We start from the raw sequence: 25,128 nt of genomic DNA on the forward strand, positions 1-25,128 counted from the left end.
AACATTTTGAATTTTTTTAATCCTGTATTTTATTGATTAAGGCATTCATTGTTTAAGTCCACATTACAATGAAACACTGACAGCAGCAATTTCTGGCGAGACACGAAATTTCACAGAACCCCTTCAAATTTCCTTATGTTTCTTTATTTTAATCCTGTCAAAATCAAAGAAAACAAGTCATAACAAAAACGTTTAGCCTTCCCATGTGTAGGAAGAAAACGAATCGTTAATAACCCATGTAATCGTTTATCACCGCAACCTATGCAAACTTTGGCAAAAAGTGGGAAATTATCACAAAAAAATTAATTTTGATTTAGAAAAATTGGAATTGTATAAAGTTCAAATATTTTTAGACTCTTAATAAAAAGGTTACTTTCTGCATCAGGAAATGCCCATAACAAGTCAGAAATGTGACAGTTTGTAATTCGTTTCATGTGTTTGAGAAAGGACTTGCAAATTTGAACATGTTGCAATTTCGTTGTAATTCGGAATCTTTTTCTTTTTTACCCTTAATATGTTTAACAGAGATTTAAAATATGGGCAAACAATCACTTGTTCTCTCGCACAAAATGTTATGATGAAGTATTAAATAACCATATTCTTATAATTTGAGAAAACACAATAAAACGTGTTACAAATCTGTGCTTCGTGAATTGTAAGCATTTACAATAAATCTTATAGTCTCAGTAGTCCAAGTACAAATTGTCGTAAGTCGCAGATTAATGAAATATAACAACGTAGTACCAAACATATACATGCATGTATATAGCAACTAACTAGGTAAGGATTTTATTATTTTCAATTTTTCGTAATGATTTATGCTGGAAAATTAATCAAAGATAAGTGTGGTATAGCACTGCAATACATTATTAATTCATTGATACCATCAAATATCATGTTAACAAATGCATTAAGTTCTCGGAACAGTGAACAGGTCAAAAGTTTTGACAATCTTAACATTATAGATATGTAAAATGATCCTTTTTTTCTCTTCTGTCCATATATAAATGGTTGTGAACAATAAGCTATACTGTAAATAAAATTAATGTATTTGAGTTAAACGAAAGAAATTTTTAAAATGTTGAAACTTACTTTCATGATTTCGATTTTGATTGCGGTCTTGTTGTTCATTTTAATCGTTTCGATTAACGTAAAACATCATCTCCTTAGATATGATGACACCAAAAACATGTTGTTAGCAAACAGATGTAGTAGTTATGGAATTTAAAAAAGCATTTCGAGTGCAGACGGATAAAACAAATTGAAACCTCTGAAATATTTCTAAATCAGAAATTGTCAATAGGTTTGAACAATCTCGAGTAATGCCAATTTGCCCAATTGTATGTTTCTGTTAAATTTGAAATGGTTAGATATAATATATTCCGTTGCTGTAATATTTTGTAAAAGATGTCAAATAAATAGTCGCATGCAATATCAAAAAGTTATCCTTCCTACTCTCAAAACATTATAATTTTCTAAAATGAAGCAAAATAAATGGCATAAGCAATTTGGATGGTTGAATAAGAATATTTTGCATATAAATACTACTGTTATTTGCAAGGTTATTTTTAAGTCGAATGATTAAACGTCTTCAAAGAGTTAAATTCATACTGTTGTGTTGAAATATAATAATTGTTTACGGTTAACATTGTCAGTATCTTACAGATTAAACTATGTAAAAGACATTGTACCAGTGTTCTTTAAGATGGTAACTATCAAATTATGGATTGAAATGATATTTGGGCAAAAATGCAGATAAAGTAACATATTGAAAAATCCTCATCTCTGAATATGTCCATGTTTGTCAAATTCTAACCACTGTGACAAACATGGCTTTGAAAAGTTCAAATACCACCAAATTTATTCCGTTCTTTTTTTCAGAAACAAAACAAGCAATCTTTTTAAAGACCTTCATATTATAAATCATAATATAAGGAGCTAGTTGGACAAGCATATAGTTACTAAATTAACCTACCATTAGATTTTGTAGTTCTATCATCAACTGGTTTATTAACTGAAAGGAAAATAACAATGATACTTAAAACATACAACAGTGTTGAATAGCATACTCATCACGGCATATAATGTATGTTTACCCTAATGGAGTCATACTTAACTTGATACATTTGAAGGTTGCAATTTGAAAATACAGTTGTTTCGCAAACTACGCCTCTTTTGGGGAGATATAGAATATGCATAGATAAATAATTTTGTTTACATGCTGGTTCCAAGTTATGATCGCTATGATTCATCTCATAGAGACATAACTTGGGAATGTTATCAGTGCATATACATATCCATATTGTTTAAATTGAAATCTGTGGTAATCCTACAGTTGAAGTAGGGGTAGTTTTAAAATTTAGTATTAGTTAAAACTCTTACAAGTTCGGGGCATATGCACGTTGTAAATATGCTTCACATACCTATATTTTGACATTTGAAAAAAGTAGTAGTGCATATGACCTCTCCATTCTAGGATATGATTATTTTCAAATCTTCAAAGTAAAAGTGGTACAGTTATATCCGAAAAAAGAGTTCCTATGGGAAATTGTATTGTCAATATTTACAGCAATGCAACCTATAGTGTCTAGACTGATGAATACAGGTCTTTATAGGTAGAATTATTTTATATATGAATCGAAATTTTAGAATAACCGATGTTTGTATTATCAATGAAAATAAGACAAATCAAACAGAAGCAATCAGGTAAAATGTTCAAATAGCAAAAGAGCCTTAGAATATGGGGGAAAAATCAAACCTTGAAGAGATTTCTGTCTTGTACAGCATTGTGCCTAGCTCTAAAAGGCAAATGATTAACGCAGAAAAAGTACAGAAAACGCAAAAAAGCTATTCCTGAAAAATCAACATAGACAAACAAACAAAAAAACAAACCAAGAACCAGTATGAAGAGGTTTTTTTACATAATAATTGATTTTTGAATAACGTAAAATAAAATTAAAATTAGATTCCGTTTTCTTGACATCGACTGGTTTTACAGCTGAAATAACAATGATATCTTGATAATGTATGCTGCATAAAGCTTATTGTCTTTTTAAGACAAAACTGCTGCGCAAAACAAATTCTCGAAGTTCATTATTATTCTAGTAAAATGTAGAATTATTTTCCATTGTGAAAAGACTTGCTAAATAATTGAGAGTTTTGATTCTGTGAATTTCTACGTTGAGACAAGATTACATCCGATAGTGTAAACGCGACACATTTTGCTAAACACGAACTTAAATGTGATCAAATTGTGTTCTAGTACATTTATGAAATTCAGTGTGTTACAAGGCCAGATAATCATGCATCAGCATCTGTCTTATACTAGTACATGATATATGTCCATCACATACATCCCTGCAAACTGATCTACATTTTCCCCGTATTAATCATGGTCTTGTTGAGTTGTTTAATTTTTGAATCGTCTTAATAATGCATGAAACTGTTTTTCAACTTTTACTTTGCTTATTTATCATCAAATTTGTTTTGAAGCAACCAACACAGTTTTTAAAGTAAGGCGACACGAATCCCTCATGCTTAATCAGTCATGAATTATCTCTTTTATTTCCAATAAGCTGCTATAAATAAACCCTGAACAGTCTAGGACGGCTTACAAATGAGTATGCTTTTTTTTTTACATACTTCAGTTGTCAGAAAAAATACCAAAATAATATATTCTCTAGATAATGTATTCCATCATATGCAAACTAGCATCTGTTTGTTTTTAGATAATGTACTTTACACACCTTTAAATCCTGCAGTTCCATTTAAAGTTATCTCTTTAAATACAATTATGAAATTACATATAACTGTATTTTTTTTTTATTTTTAATAGTAAGGGCTGTTCAAAGTTCAAAGAGACAAACAAATTATGAATTTTCGTTATTTGAATTATTTTTTCCATGTTAGGTTTTGACATCGACGCAACACCTCAAACATGTTTTAAATATTTATCGTGGTTATAAAAATCATTTTTCTGTTATGTTTTCAGTGGTTTGTGAGTTATTCAACGCGAATGAATATGGACAGTATTTTAAAATTCAATTTCATTATTTATTTCTAGCTGAGTCTACGCTATTTTTCACTTTTCTCTCATTCAACAGTGTATAGTCTTGTGTCTTTTCTATTGTTTACAATATGCAGGAATCCAAGTTAGATCAGATAGTATTCTAGATATATTTGCAGCAGGTGAAATCATTTACTAATCATTCTCGGTTTTCTCGGTTTTCTCTCGTTGTCACTATTTTGTTCTTATAACGAGTTTGATTGCGCCTATGGAAACTACATGATTGACAAAAATATAAACTTACTATTCCATACTTAGTGATAATGTAAAATTTGTTTAATAATAAATCAATGACAATCTATAAAGCTACCAGATGATCATTCAAACTCATACGTCGAAAACGTTAATTATTAATGATGAAAAAAAGAAACCAACAGACAAACTATACACAGGGAAAAGTGCCACGCATGTTTTACACATGTTTTACATATGTAAAACATATGTTTGGTAACGCATGGGAAACGTCTTTTTCCTACCACGCATGTAAAACGCATGCTTTAAACATCCGTTATTCATGCGTTTTACGCATGAAAAATACATGTTATGTAAAACGCATGTTTTAAATATGCGTTATTTATGCGTTTTACGCATGAAAAATACATGTTATGTAAAACGCATGTTTAAAACATGCGTTATTCGTGCGTTTTACACATGAAAAATATATGTGATGTAAAACGCATGTTTCAAAATCATGCGTTAAACATGTGTTGTAAGAAATATGTGTATAATATGCGTTTTAAATGATGCGTATAGCATGTGTGTAACAAACATGCGTATAATGCATATTTCAAACAAATTATAAGATATTATTCCAAATCATCCATAAAACCTTTGTCAAGTTTACTAGTTCACATTCCAAGTCATCCATAAAACCTTTGTCAAGTTTACTAGTTCACATTCCATATGTTCCACACAACCAAGACGACTTATGTTTACTTTTGAAGGCTGTTCCCTGGACATATAATTGCTTTAATCAGTTTAATTTGGACTCTGTTGGATAGTTGTCCAATTGGCAATCATACAACATCTCTTCATGTTATTTTGACCACAAATCTCCTTTTGACATGTTTGACAAGCAACATCAGAATCATATATTGCAGACCAGACTTCACTTTTCATCAGTCTTTAAAATTTTCCTGTTTGAATACACCAATAAACAAAAGAAATATCTGTAACATGATTTTCATGTTTCTAAAACCTTGATCAGGTACATTTGACACTAAGATGATTGAAAAGACCATGATATGAAATATTTCATGGAATATAAACCGACAATCTTTTGTCTCTGTAGTTTCATTGGCAGTAATACCACAACTCTTTTAAAAAGAGGTCAAAATTGTCTTAAATGGATTTTGTGGAATGTTGTACATGTATTTGACAATTTTTGTTAAAATGTTACTTACAAATGTATGGTTAAACTTTGACAAACACATTTGTTGACTTATGCATGTAATATGAAAAGGAAAACCCCAAAAGTGTATAAGATGTTTCCTCTAGCATCAATTTAAATACAATTTTGAAGTTGTGTCCCTTGCCGGTTTGATAATAACCAATGTCTTGAGAAATCTGAGATTGTATTATTTTTTTAATCATGTTAAATGAAAAATTCAATAAATCCACTTTAAAGAATTTCATTCATATTTTTTTTCTCTGTTGTCTAGTTGTTGCAGAATATAAATTTTTCAAAAAACTTCCAAAAATTTGATTTCACTCTATTTTTATTTTATACAGCAATCTCAAAACGTTACACAACTTTTTATGTTTTTTTGTTGTTGTCATAATAACAATATCAATAGAATGTTCTATCTTCTAAATGTCACTCTTCTTGAAGTTGTCTTCATCTGAAAAAAATAAATTACATTCATACATTTAAAAACTTAATTTGATTTATTCCCATATACTGTAAGTTGCTAGTTTTAAAAATAATGACATATCCTCAGTGACTTTTAAACATGCTTTTTTGTCTCATTTTGGTCTCTTGTGGAGAGTTGTCTTATTGGCAATAATACCACATCTACTTTTTTATATTTGTCTCGTTTTGATATAACAACATATTTGAATAAAACTGGAAAGTATTTTATAAATATAAATATTGATTTTGCTATCAGTAAATAAAAACCAAATTAAACATTATTGTTATACACATATGTATGTTGACCAGTTTTACAAACTGTTGATACCTATATTTTGGCATTGTACAACATCATGTCCTTATCCTATGATTAATGGCAGTCTATTCTCTAGACTCTAAATGAATTAGATGTTTACTGATTGATATTTAAGTCTTAGACACATGATTTTTAATTTTACATTTGGCATGAGTTTTGCTAATTTTTAAATTCTTTTTCAATGGTCTCTGGTGGAGAGTAATGACTCATTGGCAATCATACCACATCTTCTTATTTTTATATTAAACTTTAATATATGTAGCTAAAAATTGGAAGCAATTAATATTTGTAATAAAAACAATCTTGCAATACAAAATGTAACCACAACTGATCTTTTTACTTACAAAATCGAGCAGTTTTTAAAGTGTTATAACCATAAGAATTAAGTTGAAACTTTTCATTCATTCATTTATAGGTAACCCATGAAACTTTAACAACTGCAATGTGTTTGGAAGAGCAAGGATTAAAACATTTTTGTTTAAAATCTCGTTCCAAATATTACATAAATATAAATATATTTATACACATACCTACTTTTTTTGCTTACAGAAGTCCTTTCTATGAAAATATCCTTTGGTTTTGCTTGGCTTTCCAGAAACTCCTGTAACATAAATGAATTAAAATTAAGTTTTGAATTAATTCTTTATTAGATGTCATTTTGTACTAATTATGAACATGGTAAAGGTACACATAGTTTCAATTCACTCTCAATGACAGTGTTTTTCCATACAGGGTTACAGCTAATTTCCTAATGCATGTAGAGCAAAACTTTGGTTAGCTTGCTTGCTTTGTTTGTATATTGTACAATCATATTAGGATAACACCCAATTGAATTCAAATATAATATATACAGGTTTAACTATGCCTATATAGCTATATATATATTGTTTAAAGATGTCAATCTTATTCACAAAGCTTGTATAAACAATTATACAAACAAAGCAAGCAAGCCAACCAAAGTTTTACTTTGCAAGCATAAGGAAATCAGCTGTAATACATGCTGGATCATGATGTTCCATTCTTTTAGACATCTCTAAATAAAACACTAGATTTACTATAAATATTTGGTTTATCAAAATGTCAGATTTGTCCATTTTCATAATTTTTTTTTTTTTTTTTTATCTCCATGGGACACAGATGATGCCCCCTCTTGCATAGGTAAAATGTTATAATAAGGGAAATAACTCCAGAACAGTAAAAGTGACCTACCCAAATTTGTACTTGATCTGCATTTAGTTGATATTATCAGGGTGTGTAAGTTTCATAATATTTGGTTAAACAATTTTACCCCATGTCAGATTTGCTCTAAATGCTTTGTTTTCAGAGATATACATTTTTTGTAAGCCAAAATCTATATTTTACCCCAATGTTCAATTTTCCATACAAGGGGGTTAAATTGCCATAGCTGTATTTTGACCTGATGGTCAATTTTCCATGAGGGGCCATCTTGCAATTGTATGTGTTTCTTTTTTTTTCGCTGTGTATTTACTAATGTTGATTCATTGATATATACCATGTATAGTATACCCCTTATAAGTTATCAGTTGTTTCTCTATTGCATTTTATCTTACCTCCTATACATTTCTAGGAATATGATTGGTTAAAAGCGACCTCGTGGAGACCGTGTATATTCAATATTAGGTTAGTAGGGAGGCGGGGCTTATTTCAATATTAGGTTAGTAGTGAATTTGCGACTTAGGCACTGTTTGATTATTTCAAATATTGAAAGCTCTTTTTAATATTGTTATATCAAGGTTGTTTATTATAAATATCTATCGTTTACATTAGTTTTTTTAGTGCATATCAATTGAAGTAGGTTCTTAAAATTGAACACCTGAACACTTTATTACAGAAATAAGGAGATGTGTTATGAAAGCAAATAAGACAACTTTAGTCTAAATTCAACACATAAAGATAGTCGGTAAGATAAATTCGTTACATAGTGTGCTAGTGACCTAATATGATATATACAGGGTAAGTAAATTTCATATGGGGTTCGAGCTTCGCTCTCACCCCATATGGAATTTACTGACCCTGTATATATCATATTAGGTCACTAACACACTATGTAACTAATAATATCTTTTTTTAATAAATTCTCCTTACTATTTGTAACAGCAGTGAATCCCAAACTCTGTCTTACCAACAAGTCTCAGACACAATTCAGACAGAAAGAACTTTCAAGATGTTTTAATTGAATGTATAGTAGAAAAGTTCAAATTTCAGTTTGGCAAAGACTGTAACAGCAAAGTTACCTTAATATATAGTAATAAAGTTTCAGCATACATAATGTATTGAAAGCAAGTTGTCTTACAAAGTACATATATATATTCAATAAAGTAAGTCTGACAAAGAGCAAAAAACAACGGAAGGCCACAAATTGTTTTCAACACAGCAAAAAAATCTTGCACCATACAAAAAATATACTTACCATTGCTGAATTGTACTTGAAACGTTTACTAGGTGTCTTCCCTTGCCATTTTCTTCACCATTTGTGGAATTTTTTAAACATCCATGTACATGTACCTTCCTGACAAACTAGGGGAGGTCAAATTTGATAACTAGCCTATAGGATAAAAAGAAATCCATTTCATAAAAATTTTACAGAAACTATTTTCATATTACTTTACAATTACAGACACATGTGTTCATGTGAAAGCCAAAATGAAGATGATAGATATGAGAAGATGTGGTATGAGTGCCAATGAGACAACTCTTCATCCAAGTCACAATTTATAAAACATGTAAAAGTAAAACCATTAAAAGTCAAAGTACAGTCTTCAACATAGAGCTTTGGCTCACAATGCACAGCAAGCTTTAAAGGGCCCAAAAAATTACTACTAGAGTAAAACCATCCAATGAGAATTGCTGCAAGCATTTTTGAGTTATTGTCCAAAACTGGAAAATCCCCTTTATTTAATGAATAAAACCCCATGCCACAACTCTGAAATGTAAAATCTAAAATTTTATAATTCTAAAAGGAGCTTCCATCAAAGCTATAAACAATTCACAAAATTTCACGACAACAGCTGCTGAAAGTATTTTTGAGTTATTGTCCGAAAACTGGAACAATTCCCCATCTTTTTATGAATAAAATCTGGTAACTCAAAAACCCAATATCTAAAATTATAAAAATTGTAAGGTATCTCATGTCAACAGATATAAACAATTCACCAAAATTTCTTGCAAGTAGGAGAAAACGTTATTGAGTTATTGACTAAAAACTGGAAAATCACCTTTTTTTATGAACAACCCTGTTACTCAGAAACTTAAAATCTAAACCTTATAAAAAATGAAAGGCAGCTCATGTCAATAGATATAAACAATTCACCGAAGTTTTATGCATAATGGTTAAAGCATTTATGAGTTAATGTCCAACATGTTGACCATGGACAGACAGACAACGGTATACCATAATACAACATGTAATACATATGTACTCACATAAATGGGCTTATAAAAAGAAGAAACGAGAAAAACTTATGAACTTAGTTACTACATCAACAAACGAAAACTACTAAACATCAGATTCCTGACTAAGGACAGGTGACACACAATTGCAGGGGGTTTAAACTTTTAAATGGTACCAAACCTTCACCCTTATCTGAAACAATAGTGTAACATCACAACATAGAAAGACACACTATAAAATATTAATTGAAATGGCTGATTCGTGTTCATCCTCAACCTTTATATATGTTATGTGTTATCATCAAATACAACTTACTTTTCAATATTTTTAAGAATGGACACCAATGCGGCCACTTTCATTCAAGACAAAAAAACGTCTAAAATTTAACTAAAATTCTAAAATTGTGAAGATTTCAGTAATTTAGCATGACTTAATGATGCTAGTACCCGATATATACATGTGTGTTGTATTGTTGAAAACAGCCCACATTAATGTAGCAGTAGCATTCTACTTTCCGATGAATAACTAGAAGTTTACATCTAAACAATTTTGTAAAACTGCTATATTTTGGGGCCAAAAAGGGGTCTTACTGGACCTAATCCTTTGCATGAGGCAATTGCAAACTAAAGTTAACACAAGGAAACAAAAAATGAATCATCATCCAATGTAATACTGAAAGATGGACCAACAGTCCCTTAAATTTTTAATGCCTACATAAGGCAGTCTGCATAATGTCTCAATGGCAAATATTTCAGATATCAGTATAAACAATTCATGTCAATCAAATAATAAAACTAAGAAGTGTATATTATACTGATCTCACTATATTGGTTGAGGGAATATCATGCTATATATTTTGAACAGTTGTATTAATATTTTATATACATTTTTGTATTAAAACAAACCATAGTATAACGATAACCAGATGCTCCGCAGGGCGCAGCTTTATAAGACCGCAGAAGTTGAACCCTGAACGGTTTGGGCAAGTATGGACACAACATTCAAGCTGGATTTAGCTCTAAATTTGGATTGTGATTATATAGTTGACACAGCATAGGTTTCTGACACAGAATGAATGTGGTCTAACATGTCTAATGAACTTAAAATTTTTGTTTTGCCTTTGAGCAATTCACTATGCTGTTGAATATCAATCCTCTCAAAAAAATGTTTGAAGAACTTTTCTTTTTATTTATGAAATCTGAAATGAGAAAAATTGACCCCCCCCCCCAATTTTTTTTTTCACATCCCCCTTTCCCTTATTCCAAAACTGATCTCAATTCAAATTTCTAATGGAGTTTGCAACAATAACTACTCATTTAAATACATCATAAAATATTAAAATGTAAAAAAAGTGCTTGTTATCACTGAATGGTAAAGATTGTTTTAATTTATCAGTTGGTAGTAAAAGTGAATATATATTGTATATTGTATAAAACAATGATTTAAGTTGATTCAACTACTATTCTGGACAAAGAAAATAACTCCAATTGAAAATTTCTTGCTATTGCGCAATATTGTGCAATTAGATATTTCTTGCTATTGCGCAATATTGTGCAATTAGATATTTCTTGCTATTGCGCAATACTGTGCAATTGAAAATACTTGCTATTGCACAATACTGTGCAATTGAAGATTTCTTGCTATTGCACAATACTGTGCAATTGAAAATTTCTTGCTAATTTGCACAATAATTAATATTATAATTTTGGATCCTGATTTGGACCAACTTGAAAACTGAGCCCATAGTCAAAAATCTAAGTACATGTTTAGAATCAGCATATCAAAGAAGCCAAAGAAATTATTTTTTGTTAAAATCAAACTTAGTTTAATTTTGGACCCTTTGGACTTTAATGTACAGACCAATTTGAAAACAGGACCAAAAATTAAGAATCTACATACACAGTTAGATTTGGCATATCAAAGAACCCCATTTATTCAATTTTTGATGAAATCAAACAAAGTTTAATTTTGAACCCCGATTTGGACCAACTTGAAAACTGGGCCAATAATCAAAAATCTAAGTACATTTTTAGATTCAGCATATCAATGAACCCCAAGGATTCAATTTTTGTTAAAATCAAACTAAGTTTAATTTTGGACCCTTTGGACCTTAATGTAGACCAATTTGAAAAAGGGACCAAAAATTAAGAATCTACATACACAGTTAGATTCGGCATATCAAAGAACCCCAGTTATTCAGTTTTTGACGAAATAAACAAAGTTTAATTTTGGACCCTTTGGCCCCTTATTCCTAAACTGCTGGGGCAAAACTCCCAAAATCAATCCCAACCTTCCTTTTATGGTTATAAACCTTGTGCTTAAATTTCATAGATTTCTATTTACTTATACTAAAGTTATTGTGCGAAAACCAAGAATAATGCTTATTTGGGCCCCCTTTTTGACCACCTAATTCCTAAACTGTTAGAACCAAAACTCCGAAAATCAATCCCAACCTTCTTTTTGTGGTCATAAACCTTGTGTCAAAATTTCATAGATTTCTATTTACTTAAACTAAAGTTATAGTGCGAAAACCAAGAAAATGCTTATTTGGGCCCTTTTTGGCCCCTAATTCCTAAAATGTTGGGACCAAAGATCCCAAAATCTATCCCAACCTTCCTTTTGTGGTCATAAACCTTGTGTTAAAATTTCATAGATTTCCATTCACTTGAAATTACTAAAGTTAGAGTGTGAAAACTAAAAGTATTCGGATGACAACGACGACGCAGACGACGACGCCAACGTGATACCAATATACGACCAAATTTTTTTTAATTTTTGCGGTCGTTTAAAAAGTGATTGTACCAAGTGCTACAATATTATATATTATTGCAGTGAGGTTAAAATCCCTGTCATTTATTCATCATCCACACAGTTACTAATCGGAGAAATGTTTTTTTCTATCATACTGGTATACATGTACATGTTATGATATTTTTCTAAGACCATCCACCAGAACTTGCAGTCGTCCTCTAAAAAAGGAGATGTGATATGATTGCCAATGACACAGAAATTAACAACCATAGTCACCATACAGCGTTCAACAATGAGCATTGTCCACTTTGGACCAACTATATTTCTTATAGTTTATATGAACTATTCTTATCTATTATTGAGTATTTTTAAAAAGAGTTTTCCTACACAACTTCCTATCGTAATGCTTCTTAAAATTTGATGGGTAATCTTTAGATCCGATTTTATGTAATGGGACAATAAATCCTTTAGCCCATATTTCAGGAAATTTTCCTGTTGTTAATACATTCATTAATATTGACATTGTTAAACATGTTAAATATCTTTACAAAACATTTAAGCAGATATGATTGGCTGCGCTTGAGCATCTCATTTATTATGGAGTCAAAGCTGCTTAATTTATTGTTTTTTAGTGGTTCACAGGGGCTTGTTTAGTAGGCCAGACAAGCTTTTACTACCAATAGCGATTTAATAAAAAAATGACAAAGAAATTTTTAACTGCACAATATTGCGCAATAGATTTGTAAGATCTTGACATTTGCTTAGTGTCAGAAACTCATATTACATGTATGTCAAAAATTTGATCAGAATCCAAATTCAGACCTGTATCAAGCTTGAATGTTGTGTCAATACTCATGATACTAGCCCCAACTATTCATGGTTCACCCTCAGCTGGTCGTAGAAAGCTGCTCCCTGCAGAGCACCTGGTTCTGTTATTTTATAATCCAATTCTCTGAAAATTTTAATTTGATATGACATTCTTAAATAAGATTCCTTAAAGCCCATGATTTATGAATGTGTTCTTACCAGTCACCCCAGATTGAGAAACCAGACCAGGATATTCATTTTCTGCTAGGTCACTTGTTTTCACAATCCTATAGTCTGGTGTTATGTACATGTATTGTTAGCATACCTGCCAACTGTCACTATTTGTGGGGGATTTCCCCCATGAAGGCTCCAAAAAATAATTTTGAAAGATCAATTTTGTCCATAATTTTTAACAAAACAATTAATTTTAAAATCAAAATGGCCATAGGCTTGTTAAAGTAAGGAGAAGCCAAAAAACAACTTTAAAATGTATTTGAAGGTTTTGTAGGACTACATTGTTTTACACTATAGCCATCTTGCACGTAAAACCCCCATGGGCATTTTGAAAAGTTGGCAGGTATGTCTTAAGTACAAATGTATTACTTATACAGTTATAGTTCCGTAACTCTTTCTCCCAAGACCGGCACCTGCCAAGTTATTATTCTTGTCAGGACTTTGATCTTGCCAGACTTCCAAACCCTATTGGACTCTTTGTCCCTAGCTAGGAACTATAAGTATGATGTCACTCATTGGGTTCAGGCGAGTTTACTAATAGGATTTGAATTGAGAGGACGCTCATCCTATGGCTCCCACTTTAGGGACTGTTACAATAACATTAACAAGTAGACTAGCGGCAGCCCCACTGTATATTTATGGTATTGTACATGTATATAACTTATATTCAACCATTTATATATATGTCTTTTAAATAAACATCTTATTGTTTACGTGCTTTGATAGTTTATCTCAGAACTTGGGAAGACAACAGGAATATTACGAAGCCAGTGTTAACCTCACTCCGGTTTCACTCGCTACCAAAAAATGTAGTTATCAAATTAAAGAGACATATACATTTCAATGGTTATAAACAGATAAAAGAGGGACGAAAGATACCAGAGGGACAGTCAAACTCATAAATCGAAAATAAACTGACAACGCCATGGCTAAAAATGAAAAGGACAAACAATAGTTCCCACGACACAACATAGGAAACTAAAGAATAAACAACACGAACCCCACCAAAAACAAGGGGTGATCGCGGGTGCTCCGGAAGTGTTAGTCCAAATAATTATGACGTCTTGAAAGGCTGTTATATATATTTCCTTTCTTAAGCGTTACTTCGTCAAAGAAAAAAATATAATAGCCTTTCAAGATGTCATAATTATTTGGACTACGGAAGTGTAAGCATAAGTGTAAGCATAAATGGTATAGCCTAAATGGTCATCTAGTGGTTCTACTTTACGGTCTTAACTTAAGTTCGTGCATGTCTTTATAATTTACTAAAACTGGATAAATCACAGAAGATTGATTCGAGTGAAGCTCTACTGTGATATTCAAGTTTGGTGTATGTTTACCCCGTTATTGATAGGATTTCAAACTTCTGAGTCCTGTGGATAAATAAATCAGTTTTGGAAATGGCATTTAAAAATCCTTCGTGAAATGTTAATCGAATAAAATATTAAGTTGAATTCTTACCCATCTTGTCTTTAGTGTCCTAGATTGAAGATATCCTACATAATTTGTCCTAGCTGCATCTCATATCTTCCATAAAATTTGCGTTTTGCTTCACGAATCATGATGTCAATATCAGTGTCGTCTGTCTGAACGCTCGTTTCCGGGTGAACCGTACGGGCTAATATTAATCCAAAGGTGAAGCATTAAAAATTCCATTTAAACGGCATTAAATGATTAAAATCCATGCGTAGATTTATAAGTAATAAAAACAAGTAAACATGATTAATATTTGAATATAACCGATTGGACCTTAAAAAAAATATATGAATGTGGATTCCATAATTTTCTCTGCGTCTCCATGCCAGTGTAATGGTATTTCCCGCGGTTATTTTTGTACAACTTATAAATAAAATACGGTATGACTATCACTTGCCACTATGTACCTAACAGAATGAACAATTTTTCAAAGACTCACTCAGTGTAAGTATATCGATACGGTGAATTAATTAACATGAAAAAACTCTGTAATTTCTAAATAATGTTACTGGACACAAAACACACGGGCACCTGCATGGTAATTCGTCACCTTATTAAAGTCAAATCGGCACCTTTTTTCATGACATTTCTGCAATTGATTTTTTAACTGTCACCTGATATTAAAAACGGTTTTCATCTTTAATTTGAAAGTAATTATTAGTTCTCTTCTCTACTGCAGGATATACAGATGAGGATAAAAAGAAATTTTATCATTGATTTTTTTTTTTTGATAATCTGCCTTTCCTGATTTTCCTGATTTTTCAGTGGAGGATCCATAACTTTTTCTAGGGGGGGGGGCGCTGACTGACCTAACGGGGGCCTGCTCCAGTCATGCTCCAATGATTCCCTATATAATCAACCAAATTTTTCCCACAAAATAGGGGGGGTGGGGGGTGAATCCGCCTATGCTTTTACCTGTATACTTGAAAACAATAAATACTATTATTTGCTAGTATTGTGCAGTTGTCATGAAATAAAAGTTCATTATAATAATAAATATAGGTTCCAGTAGGAACATGCAGATCTATTGTGGCTCCATTGATTGTTTATGCAGAGAGCACACAAGATCATGTAAATTTGGTTAAATGTCCAATTGTAGATGGAGAAACAACACTGTATATAAATAGAGCACCTAGATTCTACCTGTGAAAATATGGTTCCTTTTTCAAAGGAGGATTAAGGATCAGTTCAATTATATTAGATAGTTTATAAAACAATTATGCATAGGCGGATCCACGAAAGGGAAAAATTTGGTTGATTATATAGGGAATCATTGAAGCATGACTGGAGCAGGCCCCCCTTAGGTCAGTCAGCCCCCCCCCCCCTCTAGGAAAAGTTCTGGATCCGCCACTGTTATGGGAGTCTTCAACAGTTCACTTGCAAAACATAATATTAATTTTGGGTATGGACTTAACTACTGCGGGTTACCCGAATTAAGAAGGGGCGGATTTGACTTGTTATGCCATATTAACTATCAAAGGTGGCTTAGGTGCCCATTTGACCAGGTTTCCAAACATGGCAAAATGACTAGAATTCAGACACAGTGTTAAACAAATTAAGATATATACATTTTTGTGTTGGAATGCACACTACACTGGCAGCTTTATTAACTAAGCTACATTAGATTGTAACTTGAGTTATATTCCTTGTGACTAATTATAAATGTGTTAAAAATAATACAATTTTGAATAATAATATTGAAAATAAGGAGATCAATGTAGTATGATTGCCTATGAGATTACTATCTACTAATGTTTATATGAACTGGATTTAAACATCTATATAGGACATCTTAATACCTTTAACAATGAACAAAGCTCATACTGTCAGCTACAAAAAATGTATAAAAGGCCATCAAGAGGGGGGGCAAGGGGGGTCCCAATAACAGCATAACAGCAAATTGATTTGGCTTATAACAGATAACAAGGAATTAAAATGGACCAAAACAGATAACAGTAAATAAAATATTAAAATAAGTCAGGTCCTGGACTGATTGAAAGATTATGTCTCCATCATATGAAAATCAAGCACAATCCCTTCCGTTGCTGTATTTTTTCATTAATTGTAACTCATAACAAAACAGAAACAGGTCAGCAATAAGTGGTGCACAGTTATTTCCCATTGGAAAACTGATAGCTTGACAATATACGTAAACTCCATAGCAGACAAAAATGATATCTAGTAAAAAATTAAGGGCAGTAATGGTATCAAAGCAGGTCCAATTGACATAGTTCTTTTGTTTGTTATTACTAAAAAATGACCTGAAAGAGTTTGAATACATGTATATATGTTTGCATTCTGATTTTTTTTTAAATGCACGTTCAATGCATGAGGTGTGGGATTTTTTTTTTTCTTAATTAGACTACGAGTCACAGTGGTATATAGGGTAGAAAAATCAAAAGCACAAATTATAAGCATGCAATTTATCAAGTACTTCAAAATAATTTTGACACTCCAATTATTCCACTATTTTCAAGGACGTATAACTAATATACGTCCTTGCTATTTTCAAAGTCCTCATTAGAACATCTTATTATCAGGTTTTTGAGTGTACCAAGTGTACTAGTAAGTAGAATACATAGTTTATAGTAGTGGAACAATGGCTTAAAGACGAAATACATCTTTGTTTGTAATGAGTTATGTGCAGCTTCGGAACCCAGTACATGGTTTGAACTTTCATTGTACAATGTATTTGGTTCTGCTTTGAAGAGAATCACAGATCTAAGTCTGTGTACTTTATTATATAAAATGTTAACTGGTAGTAGAGACCTCCATGTAGTTCTTAATTGAGATCCTCATCAGATATCCCTGGCCATATACTTTCCTTTTTGTCATATTAAGAAATGCTCGAATTTAATATGAACGTATGGGAAACAAGGAACATTATCCCCATACAAAAAGAAAATTCTAAATACATAGATAAAGCGAGATGTGGTATGAGTGCCAATGAGACAAATCTCCATCCAAGTAACAATTTATAAAAGTAAACCATTGTAAGTAAAAAAAAAAAACAGCCTTCAACGTTCAACATGGAGCCTTGGCTCACACCTAACAGCAAGCTACATGTTCATAAAAAAATGGATTTTATTACAAAGGATAATCATAAGATATACTGTAATTGTCCTGGATTTCAATGATATTAATATGTTTATGTGTTGATCTGTGATTGGTATATATTAATGAAATCCTTCGCCGAATACGGGACCACCATATTACTAGTGGTATAGACCCCAATGTCCAATAATCTTCAATTTCTACCGAATATGGGCTGTCAAAAAAATTCTAACATTCCAATTTTCAATAACAGTTAACAGCAAATATATTATCACCATAACAGATAACAAAAAACCTAATAGTCCAATAACAGCTAACAATGAATAAGACAATAACAGCTAACAGCAAATATATTTTCAGAATAACAGATAACAAAGAATTAAATTGCCCCATAACAGCATAACAGTTAAACCCCTTGCCCCCCCCCCCCCCCCCTCATCAAGGCTTGACATGACAAAATGTAAAATGATTTGCCAAAATAAATCAAATATGGCAGACTGCATCAAACAACAACTAAATTTCATCCGGACTTGGAACAGGCATAAATAGAATGTTGTGACTGTTGTGTAACAGCACAAAAGAGGAACAAAGTGGTGAAATCGGTTAGAAATTGTTTTGATTCATTGGATTGGTACAAAGCTAAAAAATTCTAACATGAAGACAAACAATCAAAACTTAATAGTACTTTCAGTTAATGAAAGCTCATTAAAAGCTAATAAAAACTCAAACATTATATATAAACCATGTTTTCCCGTACACATATATATATGTATAAAGGTAATTATCAGAGAAATTCGTTTTACAATTTTTGTTTCACATGTTTAATTATCTATAACTGATATATTTTTTATTAAAGTTTCCAAGCAAGTCAATACATGCAATAACAAAAAACTTTTGGGACAGAAGACACTGTTTAAAAAACGTGACCAAAGAAAAGAAAAGGAAATGTACTTGTAATCGACACTGGAGAAAAAATGGACTCATCAGGTAAGAAGTTTTATTCTGCAATAACTTTTGTTTAATAGTTAATCTGTTTTTGAATAAAATAATGTGTAAAGGATATTTTAGTGGGACAGCATCCCAACAAACAATAAATCTGAAGAGATATCAAGTGGTAAATATTTTGCTTACTGAAAGTTAATACCAAATGTGCCATGCTATAAATTATCCTTCATCTGAAGAAGGTATGAATATATGCAACAGGAATTTTACAGAAAAAATCTGTCCTATATTATGTCTATATGCTAGCCGCAAATTTTTCACTGCATTTGCATATCTAGTTAGGTTAGTACTTTTTCATCTTTTTAAAATTTTGTCTTGCAAAACAACACATTGCAGGGATAAAGTAAATGCAACAAGTTTTCATTTTATCCAGTTTTTTTTTCATGTTTGCACATTCTCTTTCCCATACAATGTTTTGGTGAAGTTAAATAATAGTAGTTTGTAAACATGTTGCCACTTGGAAATATAAATGATATGGAAAATAGCATTGTGAGCTCTCTCAAGCCTATGTGAGTTGTAGGATTTTAGAAATTTTCATCATTTGTTCATAAGTAGGAGGCCACTGACTGCCAAAGAGGGCGCTGCTCCGGTCATGCTTCAGTGATTCCCTATATAATCAACCAAATGTTTACCTGGCCCCACTCTAAATCCACCTTTGCTAAGACCAGTTAAATAATCAGCTTTGGTCAATTATGCATTGAAATTCTGTTAAAAAGGAAGGTGTTTGACTTTTTCTAGTTTAAAAATTAAGTGCTAAGAAACTATTTTTACAGGAATTAATAGTTCCCCTTTAAAATGGAAAGTATAATGAAAATTGCATTGTCAATCTCAATCCTATTGTTCAACTTCATGTTTGTTTTTGTAATTTTTTTATCAAATTCAAAGGTTAGTTTGGCAAGCCAAAGTCATGGATGAGTTCAATAAATGTTGCAGATTAGCTTTTTTTGCAGGAGTTAAGCTGCTTTAGAAAACTGCATTTGTTATTATTTCAAGTATAATAACTTGTTGATTTTGCGCATTTTTTTCATAAGAATGTTCAGTATATATTTGCCTTTCGTGAACTTTTAACTTTCAGTTACATTCAGTTCTTGTGAAATTCAACATCTCTTATATAAACATCACAAATGTCTTTTTACTTAATCACCTTTTTTATGTTTACAGAAGAAATTGTCACACGGAAATGTAATGGGCAAATTAAAAAGGAGAAGTAACTCTGCTAGGAAGCAGTTCCAGTCATTTGTAGCAACAGGACTGTGACGAATAGAACTTTAATATAAACTGAATCAAAATATAGAATTTACCAAACTTGTGTCAGATAATACTCTCATGCTTCTATTGGAGGACATCAATGATGAGAAGTAAAGGAAAAGACAATAAATGACAGCATATCAAATATCACAATGTATATTTAGTCAGTTAACACATTAATTCATCTACATACTTTACAGCATTTCATTTTAACTATGTGTAAATTTTGTCTATTCAAGCTTAACAAAATGCTTTGAAATTAAAATATTAAATACTTTAGGCAGACATGTTTTTGTAATTTACATTTATTTTTAAAACTTTCAAGTTATTACATTCTTCAGTGGCGGATCCAGCCAAAAGCCCATTTTTTAAAGGGGTTTCCCAACCAAGGATAAAGGAGGGGTTCCAATCATGTCTTTCATTTATAAATTGTTAATTTCCACTACAAAACTAAATAAAAATAAGCCAAAGATAAAAAATCAGTCATAAAAAAAATATAATTTTGAAATTCATGTAAAACGCATGTAAAACATGTATTTTACATGAGTTTGTATTTACACATGTTTTACACATGTGAAATATTTCATGCGTTTTGTAACGCATATTTAATATATGTTTTTGCACGCCTGTTAAACGCATGTTGTAAAAAACATGCGTTAAACGCACAAAAAACATACGTTTTACACACGTTTTCTTTACCATGCGTGAAACATGCGTGGCACTTTTTGCTGTGTAGTACACAAAACACAACACCGAAAACTTGACACTGAGCACCACGAAATTAAAAAAAAAACATGTGACATTTGTGACTTTTGTAACAACAGTTCTGGGATATTTGTTTAACGCTTATTCAAAACTGTGTTTCCGTATTTTAAATGTCTTTGTGACAGATTGATGTGTCTGATTTAAAAATTATTTTCACTTTTAAGTTGCACAGTGTATTCGTATATAAAGTGAATAAGTATCGTCTGATTATAGACAGAAACAGGTATATATCGTGTTAGCAACAGCAACTGAAATAAAATAGTTGAATATCATCGACATGTTTAACCCCGCCATATTATTTATGAACGTGTCTCTCCTAAGTCAGGAGCCTGTAATTAAATGGTTGCCGTTTGTTGATGTGTTACATTTTTGTTTTTCGTTCATTTTATTTTACATAAATCATTTTGTAAATTATACCGTTAGTTTTCTTTGACTTGTTTTACATTTGATTGGTCATTTTATAGCTGACTATTCGGTGTGGGCTTTGCTCATGTAGACCGTTCGGTGACCTATAGTTGTTAATGAATGTGTTATTTGGTCTCTTGCGGAGAGTTGACTCATTGGCAATTATACCACATCTTCTTTTTTATACATTATTTTATTCGTAAACATCTAAAATCAAAATCATCATCGATTTTTATCATTAATGTTTTACCTTACCATTTGAATGGACCGTTTACATTTTAAAAATGTTGCATTACTTTTCAGATTCTTTAGGACATACATCTCTAAACATGTCTACCTAATTATATAATAAGCGATCATAGGGAAGGACAATCATCTAAAAGAGTTTCGGACGTTACGTACGCACTTTTTGAAGTGCTATTTTAGATATATATACCAAATGCTTTATACAAATTCCAGAGATACTAACTTTTAAACAATATTTAGCTACAAAGACATGTTTCTTCTAACATGTCGTTTCTATCATATACAAACCTCTGCATTGAAAATAGATGCTTGCTCTCTTCTGACGATATGGTTCAGTTGGAAGGTTGCATTCGAACGATTTTGTACAATGTGTTTTGTAATGACTGTCAGAATAGTAGATTTTGTCATTCTGACATCTACTATAATTGTACATTACGTTGAAAATGTCAATTACTGTATCAGATGGGCAAGTTATTTCAGCTGCTTTACCGGCATCTATTAACAGACAGCCTGCAAATTATGATTTCAAAGTTTTAAAAAGTATTTAATTTTCTGGAATATATAGTAACGTGCATATCCAATAAAGGCAACAGTAGTATACCGCTATTCGAAATTCATCAATCGATTGAGAAAAAAACTAATCCAGTTTACAAACTAAAACTGAGGGAAACACATCACATGTAAGATGAGAACTACGACACAACAGAAAAACAACATTAAAATGTAACACACACACAGACGAACTATAATATAACAATGGCCATTTTTCTGACTAGGTACAGGGCATTTTAAGAAAACAATGGTGGGTTGAACCTGGTTTTGTGCACAAACCTCCCGCTTGTATGGCATTGTTAAATATAACATTTAAATGACAACATTACATGACAGGACTACAATACAAATAGATGGGACATATTGTCGTAGCCTGGTATCTTTCACGATTAAGATAATCATAACAATAGCCAATACGTCCAATGCCATATCTATCGAGAATCGGTGTCAGTGTAAAATTCCGTTTTATATCCGCAATTATCTAACTAAGAAATAACCGAAAGTGAGAGTAGAATATCTAATGTTAATTCAGCATAAGCTAAACTCAACATGTCTCGATTTTCTAAATAAGTAACCTTCCTAATATAACTATAGTAACGAAACATTTATGTTTGCGATATATTGACCGGGTTATGTTAACAGAAATATGAACGTCATAATAATGGTATAATTTAACTATTCTAACGAAAAGGACAAATTGTGGGGGATTCGTTCTTGTTTTCTATCAATTTCATACAAAAGTGTTAAGACAAATTGGTTTAAAGTTTAATTAAGATGCATTGTTTCCTGTCTGAACTATTTGCACATATTTCAAATTAACTTAAACAAATACTGATTCTTAAGGTAGATTGATGGTATACCGCATCTTGGATTGTACAATCACAGTACAAAATCGGCCTAGTTATTTGCCCAAATCAGCACATTTGGAAACAGATTGGCAATTTTATGGTTAGACTGTTTATTTATATAAAGAAAACTTGTTTATTTATTGTATTATCCTAAATATTTTAACAAATATCAACCTTTTTGGTTTTTAAAATCATTTTTTGCATATGAGCCATTTAAGGGGAGATAACTCTTTTAGTACAAAATTTATACTAGGCTAATAGGGAAATTTTTATTTTTGCTTGTGGCAAGAAAACAAGTTCGGTGACACCATGTTTTCTTTTTATTTTCTTAAAGCATATTACGAAACCTATCTTCTCACAATTTATTTCAAAATTCTACTTCATAGAACTTTTTTTATGCACTCTTATGTGTTTTTCCATGAACAAACTAACCAAATTTAGGCAATTTTCAACGACTCATAGCTTGAAAATAGCACGGTGACCCATACTTTTTATTTTATTTTTGAAAGAAGCATAGTAAAATCTTCATTTTGGCTAATTATAAGAAAATTCTGTCTCAAAATACATTTACTTATGATCTACCTTAAATAGATGAAAAAGTGTAGTTTCTGTAGAATTGTACTTTGAATATTTGGATGTTTTGTTTCGACCAACATATAAGTACATACAATATATAAATATATATTACAATATATAAATATATATTACAATATATAAATATATATTACAATATATAAATATATATTACAATATATAAATATATATATTACAATATGTAAATATATATATTTATAAATACATAAAATGGCCAACCTTTATCATATATGTTATGTGATCGGTAAGTCACAAAGCACTTGGGATCGTCATACCATGTTGCTGCCTTTGGTCCTACGGAAAAACGTGTTGAATATCTTTGATATTCACACATGTGTTGTTTCTCAATCGTGGTTGTTGTCCGTTTATTTTGAACAGCCCTGTTTTGTCTAAAATTATGACGGGTTCCTTCTAAAATGAAAGGCAACATAAATACTCACAATCAACTTTTATTTATATGCCTACAGCCACTGTCGTGAAAAGGTAAAATCAGGAGAAATTCAGTATTTCAACAACCAAAAGCACTCAGTTTACAAATGTAGAAATAATGATATAACACGGGTCGAAGTGAGAAGATAAAGCTTCGAGTAAAATATGTAAATGAATAGTATATCATTTCCATAGCTGCATGAAAGCATACTTACCAATCAAAAATTATCATAAGTGAAATATTTTGTTTATTTAAAGATGCTAACGACAACGACAATGGCTACTTATATATTGGTTTTAGGAGAACGTTTTTCTCCAAAAAAACTACATAATACTCAAATATTTCAAGAATCGTTGCACAAATGATACTATAGATACGTGTATACAGACCTTCAAGAGCAAATGCATATATAATCCTAAATTTAATGAGACATAAAACAGTTAATATTATATTCATTCTGCACCAATGTATATTTTTCAAAACAATATGTAATTGTTTCAATTAGAACAATGTAAACGATAATTTACAGGCCGGAACTGCAAATTTAGGTCGCATTCAATAAAATAATCAAAACTCAAGGAAATAAATCAAACAATAACGTTGTGTTATGCTTTTTATTATTGGATTTATTTAACTATAATAAAACACAAACTTTTATCGTGCATACTCTTGAATGAAATCACCACTTGTCAATGAAAAATAGATAGCTATAAACCAAATGTCATTAGAATACCGATTTTTTAAAAGCTGTATGAAACGTCATAAGAATTAACCAGATTCAAAACTATTTTCTACTGGGATTTTTTGAGCGACTGTGAAATTGCATTCATAGCAGGAGGGTCTTAATATGTCAACACTCAGTCTCGCTCTTCTTGTGGTTCGTGTAATTTTCTAAGGTTTTTAGTGTTACTTTAATTTGTCTCTACTTTATCAATAAACGAGTTCTGGAAATTGGTGAACTACTGCCGTCTTAAATTTTCAAACTTATGTTCGCCGCACATAAAAAATGTACTTTAAGATCAAGATGTCCATTGTTTATAACTTTAGTTGTACACATATATTAAGTCGAA

The 25,128-nt window shown here is 31.2% G+C and overlaps 2 long non-coding RNA genes across 3 annotated transcripts; one reads left to right on the forward strand and one right to left on the reverse strand.

Moving 5' to 3' along the window:
* Positions 1-5,480: 5,480 nt before the first annotated feature.
* LOC139496244 (uncharacterized) lies at positions 5,481-15,055 on the reverse strand. 2 transcript variants are annotated; one of them, XR_011657573.1, is made up of 4 exons: positions 14,900-15,055; positions 8,666-8,800; positions 6,769-6,835; positions 5,481-5,907 (listed from the first exon to the last, which is right to left on the reverse strand). It is a non-coding gene; the product is annotated as an uncharacterized lncRNA (long non-coding RNA). The 2 variants fall into 2 exon arrangements; XR_011657572.1 differs by having other exon boundaries at positions 6,765-6,835.
* Positions 15,056-15,238: 183 nt separating this feature from the next.
* Positions 15,239-20,503, forward strand: LOC139496243 (uncharacterized). The gene is made up of 3 exons (XR_011657571.1): positions 15,239-15,358; positions 18,825-18,955; positions 20,132-20,503. It is a non-coding gene; the product is annotated as an uncharacterized lncRNA (long non-coding RNA).
* Positions 20,504-25,128: the final 4,625 nt, after the last annotated feature.

Source organism: Mytilus edulis, chromosome 11 (genome assembly GCF_963676685.1).
Source record: "Mytilus edulis chromosome 11, xbMytEdul2.2, whole genome shotgun sequence".
Classification (NCBI taxonomy): domain Eukaryota; kingdom Metazoa; phylum Mollusca; class Bivalvia; order Mytilida; family Mytilidae; genus Mytilus; species Mytilus edulis.